At 48.9% G+C, this 21,545-nt stretch overlaps 1 long non-coding RNA gene across 2 annotated transcripts in view; it reads right to left on the bottom strand.

Moving 5' to 3' along the window:
• The window catches only part of LOC137517881 (uncharacterized), a 323,995-nt gene that overhangs the window by 234,175 nt on the left and 68,275 nt on the right, over positions 1-21,545 (bottom strand). For both annotated transcript variants that reach the window (XR_011020703.1, XR_011020702.1), the window contains exon 2: positions 16,342-16,499. This is a non-coding gene — a long non-coding RNA (uncharacterized lncRNA). The remainder of the gene's footprint in view (positions 1-16,341; positions 16,500-21,545) is intronic.

Raw genomic sequence — 21,545 nt, 5'->3', positions numbered from 1 at the left:
CTGCAGGCGCTTCTGGATACCGAGAGGCCGGGTAAAAATAGGACGGGAACGCTTTCGTGGAAAGAGACCGCAAGATATTCCTAGATCACCTCATGCTGGGGCTGCGCACTCAACTAACTTCACAGGCTACTGGAAACTGGTGCTTAAAAGGCAGCGGCCTGAAACCAGCTCACATGACTGTGTGCTCTGTACAGTGCTGCACATGTCAGAGCTCTATAATGACATAATAATAATAATATGGTGGGACATGAGCCTATGGTAGGATTAGAGTGTGAGCTCCTCTGAGGACAGTCAGTGACAGGACATGACTGTGTACTCTGTACAGTGCTGCACATGTCAGAGCTCTATAATTACATCATAATAATCATAATAATAATATGGTAGGACATCAGACTATGACTATGGTAATGATTAGATTGTGAGCTCCTCTGAGGACAGGCAGTGACATAACGATGTACTCTGTAAAGTGCTGCAGAAGATGTCAGTGCTATATAAATACATAATAACAATAATATGGTAGGACATTAGACTATGATTATGGTGTGATTAGATTGTGAGCTCCTCTGAGGACAGTCAGTGACATAACGATGTACTCTGTAATGTGCTGCAGAAGATGTCAGTGCTGTATAATTACATAATAATAATATGGTAGGATTAGACTGTGAGCTCCACGGAGGACAGTCAGTGACATGCCATGACTATGTGCTCTGTACAGCGCTGCAGAAGATGTCAGTGTTATATAAATGCATAATAATGATATGATGGAAGTATTGAGAGTGTTTAATAGGAGAACATAAAGTGTCATAAAGATCATAATCAAAATCATTGATGAAAGCTAGCTACGACTGGCATTATGGGGCATCTCTGGACAGGACATTAAAAAGGCACTCTGCAAAGGGGATCAGCATCCAAGGGAGAGCTGCTCATGAAAGAGAGGGGCTGCTGTACGTGAATGCTACATATGGAAGAGGAGACTGCACATGGAATGGGGGCTGCTGCACATGGATGAAGGGGCTGCACATGCAGGGGGGGGGGGGGGACTGCTGTACATAGATATTACACATGAAAGAGGGAGCTGCACATGGAAGAAGGGGCTGCACATGCAGGGGGACGGGGGGGACGGGGCTGCTGTACATAGATATTACACATGAAAGAGGGAGCTGCACATGGAATGGGAGGGGCTGCTGCACATGGAAGAGGGGGCTGCACATGGAGTGGGAGGGGGCTGCTGTACATGGATGATACACATGGAAGAGGGGGCTGTACATGGAATGGGAGGGGCTGTTGTACATGGATGACACACATGGAAGAGAGGGCTGTACATGGAATGGGAGGGGGCTGCTGTACATGGATGATACACATGGAAGAGGGGGCTGTACATGGAATGGGAGGGGGCTGCTGTACATGGATGACACACATGGAAGAGAGGGCTGTACATGGAATGGGAGGGGGCTGCTGTACATGGATGATACACATGGAAGAGGGGGCTGTACATGGAATGGGAGGGGGCTGCTGTACATGGATGACACACATGGAAGAGAGGGCTGTACATGGAATGGGAGGGGGCTGCTGTACATGGATGACACACATGGAAGAGAGGGCTGTACATGGAATGGGAGGGGGCTGCTGTACATGGATGATACACATGGAAGAGGGGGCTGTACATGGAATGGGAGGGGCTGCTGTACATGGATGACACACATGGAAGAGAGGGCTGTACATGGAGTGGGAGGGGGCTGCTGTACATGGATGACACACATGGAAGAGGGGGCTGTACATGGAATGGGAGGGGGCTGCTGTACATGGATGACACACATGGAAGAGAGGGCTGTACATGGAATGGGAGGGGGCTGCTGTACATGGATGACACACATGGAAGAGAGGGCTGTACATGGAATGGGAGGGGCTGCTGTACATGGATGACACACATGGAAGAGGGGGCTGCACATGGAGTGGGCTTCTGTACATGGATGATACACATGGAAGAGGGGGCTGCATATGGAATGGGAGGGGCTGATGTACACGGAGAAGTGGCTGCACATGGAATGGGAGGGAGCTGTTGTACATTGGTGATAAATATGGAAGAGAGGGGCTGCACATGGAGTGGGAGGGGGCTGCTGTACATTGATGATAAATATGGAGGAGGGGGCTTCACATGGAATGGGAGGGGCTGCTGTACATTGATGATAAATATGGAAGAGGGGGCTGCACACGGAGTGGGAGGAGGCTGTTAAACATGTAAGGGGAGCCACAAGAAAGTTGGCCTGAGGGTGAACAGTATAAATCTGGCCTTGCGGGGAATGTTAGGAATGTGGAAGGGTTGTATGTAACTTCTCACCCCTGTGGTCTATTCTCATCCGTGATGTAACAAAACAGGATCCTTTCACAGCAAAAAGCCATTCATGGTAAGCAAAGAACTTTCCAAAAACAAAACAAGTCTTTTCCCACCTGTTGTGTGTATTTACAGCACAGAGCAGGGGACCTGTCACATGACCCATCACATGACCCTCATCTCTTCTCAGTGACCTGGACAGGCCTCAGTCAGGGTCTCAGCAGTGAGGTGTAAAGGGCAGTCAGGCCTCTTCCTGGCTGTCCCATCATACAATAATATCCAGCCACCTTCCCGGGGCCCCTGGCTCCACGCATGGGCGCACCCAGGAAAGTGAACTGTCCCTCTCCAATATCCCCTGTCTGTTTACATTAGCCGGGGCACCAGAATAGAGGAAGCTGGCTCACAGCTCAGGCTAAGCATCATTAAGCCCAAGCGGAGGATATAACCTGCTCTGTGCTGATGACTAAAGACTTCAATCTCTCACTGAGTGCAAGAGGACAGGATTTATTATCTCCCATTATAGACTTCATGCTCCTTCCCCAGGGCTGGCCTGTTATTTCAGCTGATGCTGCTGGAGCATCTAATGTAGGCTGCCATTCCCAGACCTCAGCCAGCTCTGTCCCCCTCTCCCCCACGGTAAGGGAAATGCAGGGTATTGCATATATTCAGCAGTAATGCACTGGGAGACATCTCAAGCTCACTCCAACCTGAATTATCGCAAATTCTTTATGTTTTAAGAAAGCAAACTTTTGTTTTTCTTAACATCTTAGTAAGGGGGCTTTTAGGACCATTGTAGTCCCTTACACACTCCAATGAGTTCTGGGTCACCATGAGCTTGCTGGTTAGTCTGTCCCTCGCAGGGTATTGGAAGGATTTAAAAGGAACTTGAAGTGAGAAGGATAAGAAGGCTGCTATATTTATTTCCTTTTAAAGGATATCAGTTGCCTGACTGTCCTCCTGATCTCTTTGGTTGCAGTAGTGTCTGAATCACACACCTGAAACAAGCATGCAGCTAATTCCTTTCAGACTTGGGTCAGAAAATATCTGATCTGCATATGCTTGTTTAGGGTCAACAGTTAAAAGTATTAGAGGCATGCGATCAGCAGGACAGCCAACCCCTCTTATTTCAGTTGTCCTTTAACCCCTAGCCGACCGCTCCATGCCAATTGGCGTGAACGCGGCGGAAGCACCAGGACCGCCGATTGGCTCCGCTCCGTCATCACTCTCCCAGCGGCAATCACCACTAGGAGACTGTTAGACATGAAACCACCATCTATCTATTTACATGGTATAGCGCTGTGATCTATGGCAGTGCTGTACTGGGGACAGCCGTCTTACTAGGCTGTCCCCTGGAGAGGCTCTCATAGGCTGATGCCTATGACAGCCGATTGCAGCGATTGGCTGGAGGTGGGGAGGGAGGAAGGGGCTACAGTGAAAAAAAAAATACTAACATTTCTTAAAAAAAATAAATATAACATTTAAAAAAAATGCCTGCAGCAGCGATCAGAGCCCACCAACAGAAAGCTCTGTTGGTGGGCAGAAAAGGGGGGGGGGATCATTTGTGTGCCGAGTTGTACAGCCCTGCAGCTGGCCCTTGAAGCTGCAGTGGCCTGAATTGTAAAAAATGGCCTGGTCACTAGGGGGTGTAAGCCTACAGTCCTTAACCTCCTTAGCGGTATGCCCGACACTGTCGGCCATACCGCCGGCTGTCCCCAGGAGTCCCCCATTATAAATTTAAGTGATCAGATAGGTGTAATAGCTTCAGCTCGCACTAGGCTAGCTAGTAGTGGTGGCCGGCATCCCCCTGATTACTTCTGATCCCCCCGATCGCCGCTAAATACATTACCCCCCTGGATCCAGCAATCGGCGCAGTCTCCCTGCACATCTCCGGTCCTCTCTATGGGGAGGATCGGGTCTGCGCATGACGCCATGACATCGCCGACGTGTTTGATCCTCCCCATAGAGAAGAGCGGAGCTGTCCGGGGAGGCTGCGCGGATCGCTGGATCCAGGAGGGTAATGTATTTAGCGGCGATCGGGGGGATCAGAAGTAATCAGGGGGATGCCGGCCACCACTGCTAGCAAGCCTAGTGCTAGATGAAGCGGTTACACCTATGTGATCACTTAAATTTATAATGGGGACCGTCAGCTGCAAACCCTCCGGTGTGTGTAACGCCCAGGAGGTTAAAGTGGGCGTTTAAAGTAAGTTTAACTTACCTGGGGCTTCTTGCAGCCCCTGCAGTCATCCTGGGCCCGCGCTGTCCTTCCCTGGCCTTCCATCCAGCAGTGACCACCGCTCAAAGCTGGGTGGTCACACCCAGTCACAGGCTAGTGCACATGCACGGCCCTGACCTGCACGCACCATAATCATGCTCCTTTTGCCGGGACTGATCTGCGAATGAGCAGTAGCGATTTTCCTGCACATGCACAGAACGCTGCCGTGCATTGGGGCCAAGACGAGGAGGCGCATGGCTGGCCAGCTTTGAGGGGGTCGCCGCTGCTGGCTGGAGGGTCTCGCAAGTACGGTGCAGGCACTGGATGACAGCAGGGGGCTGCAAGAACCCCCAGGTAACCTAAACTTTTTTTATTTTTCAAACTCAAGATTTCCTTTAAAAGTTTACCTGTAGGGAAAAAAGTGACCCAAAGAGGGCGCCTCAATAGGCAAATTACAGCCACAAAAGCTTTCCTGGTAGAATACAACTTCTGAGAGCAGAGCGAGATAAAAAAGGTCAATAGTTACAGTATTTTTAATTAACGGACAGCAATACATTCAATCTACTTTGTAAATATTTAAATATAAAGAAAACTATGTTATGATATCTAAAAAAAAAAAAAAAAAAAATCATTTTTAGGAGTAGGAGGATATATACAATTGTTTATCTCATTGGTTTATTTTCACCTCGGAAGTCGAATGTATGACTTCAGCTGAAGTCACCGGATTACCAGCGGACCACGGAAGGGACCAAGAGGATGCCGGGGGGACCTTGCTGGCTACGGGGGGCTGGAGGAAGCTCCAGGTAAGTCCAGATTTTCAATTTATGCCTCTGATCACGGTCCCTTTAAAGAGGAACTGTAGCGAAAATCTTAAAACTTAAAATACATACAAATAAGACGTACATTCCTCCCAGAGTAAAATGAGCCATAAACTACTTCTCTCCTATGTTGCTGTCACTTAGGCCCAGTGCACACCAAAAACCGCTAGCAGATCCGCAATACGCTAGCGGTTTTGGGAGCTGATTTCAGAGCGATTCTAGGTATGTTTAGAGAGGTTTTCTAAACATACCTAGCGGTTTTGGGTGCGTTTTTGTGTAGCAGATTACACATATTGTTACAGTAAAAGCTGTTAGGGCCCGTTTCCACTAGTGCGGTGCGAATCGCTGGGATTCCACCGCTGACAAAATCGCATGCGGATGCGATTCCACATGCGATTTTTGCCGCGATTTCGCATAGGCAGGCTATCAGCGATTTTAACCATGTCACTGCCTGGCTCAATGTACATTAGTTTTAGTGCGAATTCGCACGCGAAATCGCGGCAAAAAACGCATGTGCGATTTCCCCTATTAAATACATTGCCTGCGAATCGCCTGCATTCCACACGCAGGCGAATTCTGCAGGCCCTACCGTGCAGAAAAATCCTGCACAGAAAAACGCACCAAAAAACTGACAAGTGGAAACAGTCTCATCCACTTGTATTGGTTATGCGAATCCGCATGCAGACAACGCATGCGGATTCGCTCTAGTGGAAACGGGCCCTTACTGAACAGCTTCTGTAACAAAAATGCCTGGCAAACCGCTCTGAAGTAGCGTTTTTCAGAGCGGTTTGCGTTTTTCCTATACTTTACATTGAGGACGAAACGCTTCCGAAATCCGCAAATGCGTAGCAGGAGGCGCGTTTGCGGCTTGGCAAAAACCTCAAACCGCCGGTGTGCATCATCCGATTGCAATACATTAGCCAAGCGTTTTTAGAGGCGGATGCGGCCGGCGGATCGCTCCAAAAACCGCTCGGTGTGCACTAGGCCTTACAGTAGGTAGCAGAAATCTGCCTTTGGGCTAGTCCATCTCTTCATGGGGGATTCTCAGCATGGCCTTTATTCTTCATAAAGACACTAGTAAAAAAGCCCGCCCATTAAAAAAATGGGCGCTAGGCTATAGGCGCTAGGCTATGGGCGTCCCGCTCGCCCGTTCTCCACTGCTGTCTGCAGCATATGCACACAGGGAGACGTTGGTTGCTTGGCAGTTGGAAAAAGCTGTTATTTCCCACAATGCAATGAGGTTCACAGACGGCAAACTGTCATCAGGCAGGGAACAAACTTGTCTTTCAGTTTTCTGAGCGCGTTTTCCTGCATACTTTTTCTGCACACCAATTGTGTCTCTATGCAGGAAAACGCGCGCGTTTTTTCACAGCAGCTGATGTAATTGATAGAGAAAACTGACAAAATGTGTAGAATCATGATGCAGAATGTCAGTTTTTTTTTCTGCGGGCGAACAACATACTAAGTGTGTAATAGCCCATTGATTAACATGAGTTCTCAGTTTTTCTGTGCAGAAAACGCGCACGAAAACTGTCAAGTGTGTTCCCTGCCTCAAGCCTGGAGGCAGGGACACACACACAGGGACAGGACGCAGAGACACTGGTTTTATTATAGAGGACTCCCTGAAAATGATTAATACAAAGATGCTGGCCAGCCTCCCTGCTCGCTGCACACTATTTTGGCAGTTGGACGGAGCAACTGCCATTCACTAATTTCTTTTAAAAATAAAGAAAACCCTGAGACCCCCCATGAGAAGATGGGCTATTTCAAAATCTGTCGGTAATGTCAGATTTCTAATACTTACTGTAAGTGACAGCAACATAGGAGAAAAGTCATTTATGGCTCATTTTACTCTAGAAGAAATGTAGTTCTTATTTGTATGTGTTTTAAATTTTAAGATTTTTGCGACAGTTCCTCTTTAAGGGCTCTTTTCCACTATGAAATGCGATTGCGATCGCGATTCCGATCGCAATCGCGTTTCAATTTCCACCATGCGATTGAGCTACTATACTCATTGTCCAGCTCAATCGCAAACAAAACGCGGCAGGCCGACGATTGCGCTTTGACCAAAATCGCATCGCAATCGGATCGCACTAATGGAAATTGCTGCTGCAGTTTCCATTAGTTTAATGTACCATGCAATTTGCGATCAGAAGCAAATCGCAAATCGCAGGCTAGTGGAAAAAGGCCCTAAGACATCTGCCCCACCCAATAAGGTCCTGGCTGCAGGTTGTCCCCAGATTACCGCACAAAACATTTCCTCCATGTTCTATTACAAAGTGACAGAAACACCTGAACAGAACATCTGATAGCCTCATGGTGTCCGGGCCTGACCCGGGAATAGGAATAACCCTTCCCTATCTCTCTGGGTGATCGAGTTTGACCCAGTGGTGCGCAGGTCACTGCAGATTTCCAGGGCCGTTGCCCTATTGGCCTTCTCGGAAAGGTTCAGCCGTATCAGTTTTTAGAATGGTGACCTCCTGATCTGGAGAGAAGCCTGCCAACAAAACTTATCATGACACTCTGCACTTTCAAGGAACCGGACACCCGGAGGCCTGCGTTTTCTGCTGACCCAACAGCTGCTTTTCCAATTCAGTCCTGAGAAAAAATGGCAAGACTTGGCAAAGCTGGACCACATAAGGTGTCAACAGTATACGGGCCATGTGCTGGCACTAAAGCAGTGCAGAATAATAATGAAAACAACAACAGAAGCTGAAGAAGTACTAGAATTTGTGCTCCTCTATACTAAACAAGGGATGTTATTATGCATGAACATGCTGCGGCCAGTTCAACTGCTCAGTTAGAGACCAGCAACTTTTCATTCATCTGATCTACCAGGAATCCTATATACTAAACCGACTGGTGTAAATATGCACAGACCACGAAGCACCTGTGGGTGGCGGCTTAGTGTGGGAAATGGATTAGTGGGCAGTGGCTTATTGTGGGCGTTTTGGTGTGTGCGCAGGTGTGTCTATGCATACTTATGTTTGCACGGACACACCTGTGGGCAGCCAGTGTGTGTGGGGGGGGGGGGACACCGTTGTGGAGGGCAGACTAGTGTGGACGGTGCAGTTGTAGATGGCAGAAAGCTTAGTGCTGTGGTTGCTTTTACGAGAATTGGGGGTTTCCTGGTCTAGTATAAGCTGACCCTAATGTTTGACCTTCAAACGTTAAAAACAGTTATGCCTAGTACACACCATACAATTTTCTGTAAGATTTTCTGTCAGATTTACCTGCCAGATAGATTATCTATCTAACCATCTGTCTGCCTAGCAAAAAGCATTGTTCTACTCAGCAGGAGATAATTAGAAGACGATGCACCGGAGATAATGACCAGCCTCTAAAGGAGTCCATACACTCAGCCGATTTCTGGCCGATCGATCAATCAAAATCAATTGATCGTATGGGCGATTGCAAATCGATTGACCAATCGACCGATTTGCGGCCAATTTCAATCGATCTGGCAGGCTGGAAAATCTAGATCGATCTGTTGAGATTGCCTATCATTTTGCATTGGCCCTAATGGAAATCTGATGGCAAAAAAATGCCATCAGATCGATTTTCAATAGATTTCAAACTGAAATCTATTGGAAATCTCTTCCTAGTAAAAAATGTTCCTAAACACATCAGATAGATGAGTAATCTATCTGATGATCTATCTGCTGCTAATCTAACGAGTGTATGGCCACCTTAAAGGGAAGATCTGCGCTGGAAATATAAAAAAAAACTGCACTTACCTGGGGCGGTGAAAAGCCGACCTCGCCAGGTCGGCTTCCGGTCGGCTTCCAGTGCGCTCCACGGCGCGGTTCACGTGGTGTATGTGATGTCATCGGGTCTCTAGAGACCCGATGACGTCACGTGCACCACGTGACCCGCGCCGTGGAGCGCACATGAAGCCGACCCGGAAGACGACCTGGCGAGGTCGGCTTCTTTACCGCTGGACACCGAGAGACGCAGGAGCTGCAACGAGGGCACAGATCGACTGCCAGGAGCTGGAAGAAGCCCCAGGTAAGTGCAGTTTGTTTTATATTTCCAGCGCGGGTCTTCCCTTTAAAGGTGCGTACACACGCACTACCAAATGCAACGACGGGTCCGCTCAGCGGATCGTTCAGAAACAGCCTCATCAATCCACCGACAATGCGTACACACGCGCATACTGCCGGCTAAAGACCGCCCAGCGGGAGGGTCCGGACCCGTCGTTGCATTTGGTAGTGCGTGTGTACGCACCTTACCAGTACTTTACAGAAAATAATCTAATTACAGAAAATCTAACAGAAAAATCTAACAGAAAATTGTATGGTGTGTACTAGGCATTGGCTTTGTTCACATCTAAAATCGAAATCGCTGATAGCCGCATAAAACTCTATACAAAGGCACTGAGCTTTGCACCAGACCGATTTGAGTTTTATGCTCCGTTTCTATTGCCTGATGAAGGGAGATGCCCACGAAACGCGTTGTACTTAAACTTTCTGGAGTATATAGTAAGTCCACCTCTGCCTCCTGTCATTTAAAACGTTTTAGAATATTTTATCCTTTTGGCGCCTCTGTCTGCTTATACACACACCTAAGAAGTTGTCCTTCACCACTGTGAGTACTGCCAGCGAATTGTGCTGGTTGGATGAGACTGCTGGTTTGTTGACATCCAGATAACTGGGACTCTACTGTATGCTCAGATGTAACAACAACAAAACGTTTGTAAAGCGCTTTTCTCCTGTAGGACCCAAAGTGCATAAGCTTGTCTCAGATCAGTACATTGTGATGTGTACAGGGGGAATTGTTATGTGATCATACATGCCAGACTAAACAGGTGGCTCTTCAATTTTGATTTAAACGTGTGCAGGGTTGGAGCTGTCTTTATTAAGTTTGGCAAGGTATTCCAGAGGGTAGGGCCAGCATGACAGTGAGCTCTGGCTCTAAAGGCTTTTAGTTGGACTCTGGCAGTGGTCAATTTATGCAAATTTAAAGGGATACTGTAGGGGGGGTCAGGCGAAAATGAGTTGAACTTACCCAGGGCTTCTAATAGTCCCCCACAGACGTCCTGTGCCCGTGCAGCCACTCCCCAATGTTACAGCCCCGCCTCTGGTTCACTTCTGGAACTTCAGACTTTAAAGTCTGAAAACCACTGCGCCTGCGTTGCCGTGTCCTCACTCCCGCTGATGGCACCAGGAGCGTGCTGTGCAGGCTCAGTATGGTCTGTGTCTGTGCAGTATGGACCTGGTGACATCAGCGGGATCGAGGACACGGCAACGCAGGCTCAGTGGTTTTCAGACTTTAAAGTCTGAAGTTCCAGAAGTGAACTGGAGGCGGGGCCGGAGAATTGGGGAGTGGCTGCGTGGGCACAGGATGTCTGCGGGGGACCATTAGAAGCCCCGGGTAACTTCAACTCATTTTCCCCCGACCCCCCTACAGTATCTCTTTAATGCAAATCATAGGCAGCTTGGAACTGGGCCAATCAAATGTACTTTCTGCAGATATGGAAGTGTGCAAAGGGGTCAGCAATGCATTGCGGCGAATGCGCACAGTGGTACCAATAAATAGAGACGGTCATGTCTAGGAGAACTCATGGAGAAACGTGATCAGTTTGGTCAGGTGATAGATATGTAAGTCTCTGATTGGCTAGTCATGATCATGTGCAGGATGAGATCACAGCAAATCAGAGCTTTGCAAATCTATCAGCTGATCAAACAAATAACATGCTTCTCCAGGAGTTCTCCTAGACGTGACCATTGCTACAAATAAAGCAGTGTCACCGCTCAACTCAAGAGCATGCCTCACAACTTTTTGATATAAGAAAGAGGGACACTTAAGCCACACCTCTAATCACACCCCTGACATACCCCTAGTCATGCATACCATAATGATTTCATGAGAATATGTTATTTTATAATTCAAACCACACTTGTCCTTTCTATCCTAGTTAATTTTACTTTATATTAAAATTTGAAAATAAGAAATATATCAATTTAAATTATGGGAATAAAGTTTAGAGTCAAACACATTTTTGGTAGAAAAATACATATATTTACACAGCATGGAGTAGCAGCGTGTGTACAGAGCATGGAGCAGCAGTTTGTCTACAGAGCACAGAGCAGCAGTGTGTCTACAGAGCATGGAGCAGCAGTGTGTCTACAGAGCATGGAGCAGCAGTGTGTGTACAGAGCATGGAGCAGCAGCGTGTCTACAGAGCATGGAGCAGCAGCGTGTCTACAGAGCATGGAGCAGCAGCGTATGTACAGAGCATGGAGCAGCAGAGTGTGTACAGAGCATGGAGCAGCAGCATGGACAGAGCATGGAGCAGCGTGTACAGAGCATGGAGCAGCAGCGTGTGTACAGAGCATGGACAGAGCATGGAGCAGCGTGTGTACAGAGCATGGAGCAGCAGCGTGTGTACAGAGCATGGGGCAGCGTGTACAGAGCATGGAGCAGCAGTGTATCTACAGAGCATGGAGCAGCAGCGTGTGTACAGAGCATGGAGCAGCAGCGTATGTACAGAGCATGGAGCAGCAGAGTGTGTACAGAGCATGGAGCAGCAGCATGGACAGAGCATGGAGCAGCGTGTACAGAGCATGGAGCAGCAGCGTGTGTACAGAGCATGGACAGAGCATGGAGCAGCGTGTGTACAGAGCATGAAGCAGCAGCGTGTGTACAGAGCATGGGGCAGCGTGTACAGAGCATGGAGCAGCAGCGTGTGTACAGAGCATGGAGCAGCAGCATGGACAGAGCATGGAGCAGTGTGTGAACAGAGCATCGAGCAGCAGCGTGTGTACAGAGCATGGAGCAGCAGCATGGACAGAGCATGGAGCAGCGTGTACAGAGCATGGAGCAGCAGCGTGTGTACAGAGCATGGAGCAGCAGCGTATGTGCAGAGCATGGAGCAGCAGTGTGTGTACAGAGCGTGGAGCAGCAGCGTGTGTAGAGCGTGGAGCAGCAGCGTGTGTAGAGCGTGGAGCAGCAGCGTGTGTACAGAGCATGGAGCAGCAGTGTGTGTACAGAGCATGGAGCAGCAGCGTGTGTGCAGAGCATGGAGCAGCAGCGTGTGTACAGAGCATGGAGCAGCAGCGTGTGTGCAGAGCATGGAGCAGCAGTGTGTGTACAGAGCATGGAGCAGCAGCGTGTGTGCAGAGCATGGAGCAGCAGCGTGTGTACAGAGCATGGAGCAGCTCTGGATAACTTGGCAGAGCACATAGCCAGGTATGAGCACAGCTCTGTGCCCTGCTGGGTGAATGCTTCACGTTCCCCTTCATTACCAATATCTGCTGCCATTATCTGTATCCAAACTGCTCCTGATCGATCCCATTGTCGGTTGGTGAGACAGGAAATTGTAGTATGTGTACCCAGCGAGATTTCCTACCGTATTATTATACTGTATTGTGCGTGGCTGAGGGAGACCTTTCCGGAATCCCTCCCTCGAAAATCCTGGGTTTGCCCCTGAGATCAGTGCCAGAGTCCTGAAAGAGGAACAAATGAAGAAGGACAGAGGGACAGGGCTCCCAAAGAGGGACAGTCCTTCCAAAAGAGGCACAGATGGGAGCTATGTCAAGAGTGAATGAGCTACAACTGAAATAGATTGTTCGATATTCTCCAAGCACTGTACAAAACCGTCAGCACTATATAAATATATAATAATAATGGCAGCTACTATGCCAATGTTTGTAATATAAATATGAGTAATATACAGCAGCCAAAGCCATTTCCTCCAGTCAATGAGCAGGATGTACCCGTGTACGGCGGGCAGAGACAGAATTTAATTAATGATGAGAGCGATCGCCTCGGGCGCAGACGACAGGCCCCGCGGTCACGGTGATTCCGAGTGGCTGCGCGGGGACGCTTGTGACGCGGTGAGATGTGTATCAGTCACAGGGAAAATCACATGGAGACAGTGTGACAGCGCAGAGAAAACACCTGAGGCCAAACTGTCTCCCGGTTCAGATTCCTGACGTTCACTTCATCTTTATTAACTGGCTTCCTACCAATAACAACACGCTCAGATCCTGCTGTGGGCGGGCGGGCTGCGGGGAGGGCGGCCAATGGGTCAGCGCACTGATGTCTTAAAGAGACACTTCAGACAGTTGTGTTTTTTTTTTTATTTAACGTAATATTGGACACAGACATCAAAACTGTCACGGAGTAGCTAGCCTTTGGGAAAATGCGAATAGATGGTTTAGGATGAAAATACCAATAAGCTGGGCTCTCCTGCCAAGTTTGTACATTGATAACAGATGTGACATCACCAGAGAAAAATCATGTCATACAGGCAGCAGAGTGCAGAGGGGAGGAGCGTGTGTGTGTGTACTGCGAGGCTGAAGCTATTCAATAGCTGGGGATGTGTGGAGTAGGCGGGCATTAATGCTAAATAATGAGAAGAGAAAAAAAGTAGAGGGTGTTACTGGGACAAGCTGAGGAGAAGCTTTTTACTCACTGGTCCTAAAGAAGATGTCACAGCCCTTCACAAAATATGTTAAAGGAACAGTATCGATTAACATTTTTTTTTTTTTTACTTAGATGAGAATAGTTTGGGAAGTGCTTCTAACTACTGGTGTATACAATTGAATGCTAATCTCTGTGTTTACTGTTATCAAATTCCTTTCACACTTCACTGATGGACCAGTGAACCATGAGGGGTGATTCCCTTACACTACATCTGTTAACCCTGTGTGTGAGAGAAATCTCACTAGCTTAAAGGGGTTTTCTGGTATGTTTAAAAAAAGCTAAAACGGACACTTACCTAGGGCTTCTATTGGCCCCCTGCAGCTGTAATGTCCCGCGCCGTCCTCCTCCGATGCTCCGTTCCCTGCCGCCGGTAACCTGCTAATTATTCTTCTAACTAGAACTGTGGCTGTTATGCAGCACGCGTGCTCATTCCCGTGTGCAAGCTTGCTCCTGTGTGCGCCATCAGGAGCTTACTGCGCAGGTGAAGTACAAGAAAACTTCGTACTGTGCCTGCGCAGTAAGCTCCCAATGTGCTCACGGCAGCTCAGCCGCAGTTCTGTTCATCTAGTTAGACGAATAATTAGCAGGATACCGGCGGCGGGGAATGGAGCATCGGAGGAGGACGGCGCGGGACATTACAAACTGCAGGGGCCCGATAGAAGCCCCAGGTAAGTGTCAGTTTTAGCTTTTTTTAAACATACCAGAGAACACCTCTAACTGCAGCTGTTTGTGTCTCTTTGACTGAGCTGTCTGCTTATTTGTAATTGTGTGTATCTTATTTGTAATTGTGTGAAAGAAAGTAAAGTACTGACCCTGTAGTACTGAAGCAGAGACATGTGACCTGAAGAATGACAAAGTATTGAACCATCGTGCCTGCATTTATAAAAAACCTTATCAGCCTAATTTTTGAGTGTAGCATAAGCGCCCCTCCTTGTATATTCCCGGTACTGTCGGGATACTCTGAAAGTAGAAAAAAGTATATTGCTGCAATAGCCCACACCTTCATGTCTCTTGATTCATAGTGGCGGAGAGGGGTGGCAGAGCATGGAGAGGGAAGGGGAGGAGGCATCATGTTCTATGGAGAAGGGGGAGGTTTGCGTGTACTGTCATATGGAGAGGGAAGGGGAGGGAGGCTAAATGTACTGTCCTATGGAGAGGGAAGGGGGAGGAGGCTAAATGTGCTAAATGTACTGTCCTATGGAGGGGGGGGGGGGCATATAAAGCAGAGGGGGGAGGCTGTATGTACTGTCCCATGGAGAGGGGTTACATGTACTGTCACATGGAGAGGGAAGGGGGTGTAGGGTGTTTGTACTGTCCTATGGAAGGGGGGGGGGGGAGTTGTGTGTACTGTCATATGGAGAGGGGAGGGGCAGGAGGTTGCATGTACTGTATATGAGAAGGTGGAGGTGGATCAGGAAGCTGCATATACTGTCTTATGGGGAGGGGGAGGAGCTTGTATGCACTGTCCTATGGAGAGAGAAGAGGGGTGAGAGGCAGCATGTTGCATGTATTGTTCTATAGAGAGAGAAGGGGGGTGAAAGTCAGGCAGCAGCATGTTCTGTCCAATGTAGAAAGGTGTGTGTGTGTGTGTGTGGGGGGGGGGGGGGGGGGGGAACGACAGGAGGATAAAGGTGCTGTCAAATGAAAAGGGGAGGAGTCACAGGAGGCAAAAGGTGTTAATGAATCTATGGGGGGGGGGGGGGGGGGCAAGATGCTGCATGTATTGTCCTATTGAGCGAGCAGGGGAGGATCCAGAAGGTAAGCGAGTAACAAGAATCAGCCTACCTCTGGTCACCTACATTGCGTTGTGCACAAGAAGCTAAAGGCCAACTTGATTACCAACAACCATTTCAATCACCGTCAAAGGTTAACGTCTGTATGTACATTACAGGTTCCCTTTTATGGAGAATCCACTGTCTCCAGTACTTCCCATGGGGGGATTCAGAGGTTAGCGGGGAGATCCGAGCATTTAGAGGCCCCAAGAGATATAGAACATCATTGACTTTGCTTTCCTAACCCCTGTGCCGTTACACGTCAGGCCAGCGTAACAATATAGGCAGTTTGTTGAATTAGAGCAGGGACTCCTGACCCCGGCCAATAGATCCAACTTCTAATTATTCATTAGAAAAGCCCCCCAGAGCTTCTCTTTCATAAATGAGATTACAGCCAGCTAATGAAAGCACAATGTATGCAATAAGGCAAATCAACCTGCAGAAGGCTTCCGCTAACGAGATGCCACTTCCATCGATCAGAGAAGCCTTCGACTTTCCTAATAACCAATTTAGCAGCTCCTCCAGCCGTCAGATAGCCTCTTACGCCTAATGAGATGAGCCGGTGACCTCAGACGCAACGCCACCAGCTAAGTCACAGCAGATCCTGTCAACCGTGGCGGGGAGAGGCGACAGAAGGGAGACTCAAACTTCACAAACACAACAAAACAAAAAACATGGGAGGCAACACAGGCAAAGGTCACATGCACGCCGGACACACGGCGCACAAAGGAAAACACAGCTCTATCTGCCAAATAAATGCGTCTTGTTTGTACCTACCAAGCGCAGCGTGTAGAATGCAGGGGCGTCCATCGCGTCCTCCCTTTCTGAGCGCAGTCTCTGGTGTCACCCAAATCCTTTCGCTGTTTTCTTCTCAAGTTTCTCCTTTGTAAGTCCGAAAGACTCCATTTGTATCAAATCTTACAGGACCGCGAAACCTAAAAGGAAACAGGTACAGCGTTACACGAATGTGCCACTAATCGCAATTAGGAACGCTCAATAAGAGGCTAATTGTTATAAATGGAGGCCAATGTTCTGCTGATTCCCAAGGTGCAAATGATGGAACGTGCTATATAGAATGACATCTAATAATACTACACAATAGAAGTTTGCCATCTTAAAGGACCACTATAGCGAAAAAAGTAAGCAGTTAAAATCTGACAGAACCGACAGGTTTTGGACTACACCATCTCCTCATGGGGGATGCTCAGGGTTTTCTTTGTTTTAAAAAGGATTGTACCATGTTAGCTATCAGTAAAAGCAAGAAGTTTTGAATTATCCTGACTCAAATCTTCCGGTTTTATGAAAGCTCGGAGTTTCTCTATAAACAGGAGTTTCTCTATAAACAGCATTAAATACTTTTGTATTATTAGTAGTAGTTACAGATTGCCCAGAACGTGCGCTGTAAAAACAGTGCAGGAGATTTGGGCGCAGCCGGCGTCACCATAGGCCGTAATAGGAATTCTGGCTACAGCGGCGCTCAGTGAGTGATTTGGGCACTGTCAAAAGACGGAGCACAAATTACTAAAGAAACATCGTAATTGGGCTACCAGCAACAGCTGAAAGCTGAATTACATCTTTCCCCCACTATCCATGGCGGCCTGGAGGGGGAATAGTAATTAACGCCGCCGGGACTTGTGCTGAAGCAGGGTTTATTGGCTTTACCCTGCGCCCAAATGTCCTGGTGGACGTTTAATAGGTACGCTACCCAGCAAACTCATGGTGAACCACAACTCCTAGGATTGTGTAAGGAGGCTACAAGGGACCAAAAAGCCTTACTTACTACAAAGAGACGCTAGCAGTGTGTCCACACATCTTTGTTGCTAAACTGACACCTACAACCATCATCAATGATCATTTGGGCTGACAGTCATCCAACGTGTGTAAAATGCATGTATGAGGTGATAACCGGGGTAAAGGCTGGCCCACCAGCGAATCCCCAAACAACTCACGCAGCCAGACCATTAACAAGGGCAGAGCTGACGTTACAGTCCCTCTCTGCTGCAGACACGCCGGTAGCAGGGGGGCATGGCAGAGCCGACCTTGACGTTACCCCCCCTCTCCCTGCTGCAGACACGCCGGTAGCAGGGGGATATGGCAAAGCCGACCCTGACGTTAACCCCCCTCTCCCTGCTGCAGACACGCCGGTAGCAGGGGGATATGGCAGAGCCGACCTTAACGTTAAACCCCCCCCCCCGCTGCAGACACGCCGGTAGCAGGGGGGCATGGCAGAGCCGACCCTGACGTTACCCCCCCTCCCTGCTGCAGACACGTCGGTAGCAGAGGGGCATGGCAGAGAAGACCTTGACGTTACCCCCCCCCTCCCTGCTGCAGACACGCCAGTAGCAGAGGGCATGGCAGAGCTGACCTTGACGTTACCCCCCTCCCTGCTGCAGACACGCCGGTAGCAGGGTGGCATGGCAGAGCCGACCCTGACGTTACCCCCCCCCCCTGCTACAGACACGCCGGTAGCAGGGGGACATGGCAGAGCCGACCGTGACGTTTCCCCCCCCCCCCTTCCTGCTGCAGACACACCGGTAGCAGGGGGACATGGCAGAGCCGACCCTAATGTTACCACCCCACCCCCGCCGCAGACACACCAGTAGCAGGGGGACATGGCAGAGCCGACCCTGACGTTACCCCTCCCCTGCTGCAGACACGCCGGTAGCAGGGGGGCATGGCAGAGCCACAGAGGTGACCATGACGTTGCCATCCCTCCCTGCTGCAGACACGCCGGTAGCAGGGGGGCATGGCAGAGCCACAGAGGTGACCATGACGTTGCCATCCCTCCCTGCTGCAGACACGCCGGTAGCAGGGAGACATGACAGAGCCACAGAGGGGACCATGACGTTGCCATCCCTCCCTGCTGCAGACACGCCGGTAGCAGGGAGACATGACAGAGCCACAGAGGGGACCATGACGTTGCCATCCCTTCCTGCTGCAGACACGCCGGTAGCAGGGGGGCATGGCAGAGCCACAGAGGGGACCATGACGTTGCCATCCCTTCCTGCTGCAGACACGCCGGTAGCAGGGAGACATTAGCCAAATCTAATTAAAGTGCTTGTTTTCTGTGGCCGGCGGCCGGCAGTATTTCACTGAGCTCTGGGCAGACAGCTGAAAACACTGATGGAATATGCTGTGCATGACATGCCTAATCCGCCAACAGATGTGTCATTCCGTCCAGCCGCTACTGCCGATCTCCCGGAAGCATGGCCACTAGCCTTCAGATTAAAGAGACCCTGTCATGGGCTGCTGCCCCCCATGGTATAGTATAGACAGTGTAGTACTGTAGTGTGCAGCCTTAAATCCTCTATTAAAATAACAACTGCCTAATGCCGATAGGCGGCGGCGGGTCGTTTGTGGGTTTCCATGGAAATGGCCGCTCGTTCGGTGTCACCGTGAACAGCCTGCGAGCCTCCGATCGCGGCTCGCAGGCGAAATGTAAACACGCGGGGGAGAAATCCCCTGTGTTTACATCCTACGGCGCTGCTGTCGCAGCAGCGCCGTAAAGGAGATCGGCGATCTCCGGCCTCTGATTGGCCGGGGATCGCCGGCATCTGATAGGCTGAAGCCTATCGGAGGTGGTACAGGACGAATCACCGTTCTGTACCGCCCATAGTGAGCAGGAGAGGGAGGGAAGGAGAGGGAAGGGGAATAGCGCTGCGGAGGTGGACTTTGAGCCCCCCCTCGCTCGGCCACACAGAGCGGCAGCGATCAGACCCCCAGCAGGACATCCCCCTGGTGGGGAAAAAAGTGTGTGTGTGGGGGGGGGGGGGGTCTGATCGCCCTGCCTCAAACCTGATCTGTGCTGCGGGCTAGAGAGCAGCTCAGATCAGTGAAAAATGCCCTGGTCCTTAAAGTGAACTAGAGACTAAGCACCCTCATGTATTTTACCATATATATCAGTGGGAACATTAGAGAAAACACCTACCTTGCTTTCTGTTTCATTCTGCACTGCACAGCTTGCTTCTAATCAGCCCTGATAAAACCCCCCACTGAGCATTCAGTCTGGCTTTGCTCAGGAATATTTATAGCTCAGTCTGTGTTCTCTGGTGTCTTTTCAAGTCTAAGCCTGCCCCCTGCTGGCTCTGCTCAGCAATCATTATAGCTGAGTCATTATAGCAAAGCCAGACTGAATGCTCAGTCAGGGATTTTATCAGGGCTGATTAGAAGCACGCTGTGCAGTGCAGAATGAAACAGAAAGCAAGGTAGGTGTTTTCTCTAGCGTTCCCACTGATATATATGGTAAAATACATGAGGGTGCTTCGTCTCTGGTTCACTTTAAGTGGTTAAAGCGGGACTGTCAGCCAAAAAATCAAATTCCATTTAACCACTGCTCTGTGTTAATTAAAGGTAGTCTACATGCAGTCTGCATTACAAGCATTCCAATATAATCATAAAGTTTTCTGCTGTAATAAATCTTCTCAGTGATCCTGGCTCTATTCTGGTACATTGCCGAGGAGAGGGAAGCTTGTTATCTCCCCTCCCACATTACTGCTCTTCACTGATTGGCTGTGGGCAGTTCAATGTGACACGAGGCTGTAAAGGGAAATACACCTCATCCCTCTGCAGGAGCTGCTGAAATACGATCTATGCTGTGCTAATGTGTGTTCACAAAGCAAGCTAGATGTGATAGTGCAATTTTCATTACAGAGCTTAGTGGGCTGACAATGAATACACCATTTCAGGAAGGAGAAAAAAAAAAAAAGAGTAAGGGAGGAAATTACATCAGGATGGCTCAAGTGAGAGGCAGTAAAGATGGAAAATGCCATGTCTATTTACTATGCAACATTCACTGCAATCTAAATGTGGACAGTGCAATACATCTGTTATGTAAGTAGAACTAGTATTTATCTACTTATATATTTGTTGTTTTTTCCTGCAATAGTATGGCTGTCCCTGCGGAAGGAGGAAGCTTAGTAGTCACATGACGCGGCTTAGAATGCAGCGTGGGAGGCGCCGTGGGATGGGTTAAAGAAGACGTATGCTGGGTAAGTTTAACCCCCCTCCCTTACACACCCGCTCAGCTGCAGTAATTAGGAGGATGAGATCCGAATGAAACCCATTCCAATTTCATCCGTTTTTTATCCGTAGCTCATCCCTGGTGGTTTTATAAACGGAGGCGTCAGAGTTGTATGATTTGTGTACTAACTTCACAGCCCTGATAAGTATTAGACTAAAGGTGGCCACTAACGGTCCAATTTCAAGCTAAAAATAGTTTGAGCGATTAGAAATTCTGATCGGATTGCTTGTAAATAATCTCTGTTGATGGGCACAATCGATTACGAACGATTATAAAAACAATCGTCTGATTGAATTTTCATCTAACTAAAATTTGGATTTCCTTGTTGGTTGTGATAGATAGGAAGCAAAGATTGGTGATGGTGTAGTGAACGATTTCATTTCCGATCAGAATTTCTGATCGCTCAAATGATTTTTCGCTAAAAATTGGATCGTTAGTGGCCACCTTAAGGAATCGGAGCAATTTTGGTTACCTGGAGTCGGTGGTTTCTAAAACTGAGTCGTAGTCAGATGATTTTTGTACCGACTTCAAACCCTGCTGGTGTCTAGTGCTCTGTTCCATTCCTTATACAGTTCCCTAGTGTCTAGTGGTCTTCCCTCCCATATACAGTTTCCTAGTGTCTAGTGGTCCTCCCTCCCCTATACAGTTCCCTAGTGTGTAGAGGCCCCCCTCCCCTATACAGTTCCCTAGTGTCTAGAGGCCCCCTACCCTATACAGTTCCCTCCCTTCCTCATATAGCTTCCCTGGTGTCCAGTGCATCCTCCCTCCCCCATATTGTTCCCCTGGTGTCTAGCGGCTCCCCAATAGCTTCGCTGGTGGTCACCTATCCAGTGTTTGGAGTGGGTGGTTTTATAAACTGGGGAGTCGGATGATTTTTGTACCAGAGCCCTGCTCCCAGCAGACACGGCAGGTCCTGCATCTCTCAGTGCGGGGCAGCCCACGGCAGACCACACCTCGCCTG

Source organism: Hyperolius riggenbachi, chromosome 5 (assembly GCF_040937935.1).
Source record: "Hyperolius riggenbachi isolate aHypRig1 chromosome 5, aHypRig1.pri, whole genome shotgun sequence".
Lineage (NCBI taxonomy): Eukaryota > Metazoa > Chordata > Amphibia > Anura > Hyperoliidae > Hyperolius > Hyperolius riggenbachi.
The sequence above is the reverse complement of the archived record's forward strand: the minus strand, read 5'-3'. Positions and strand labels throughout refer to the sequence as shown.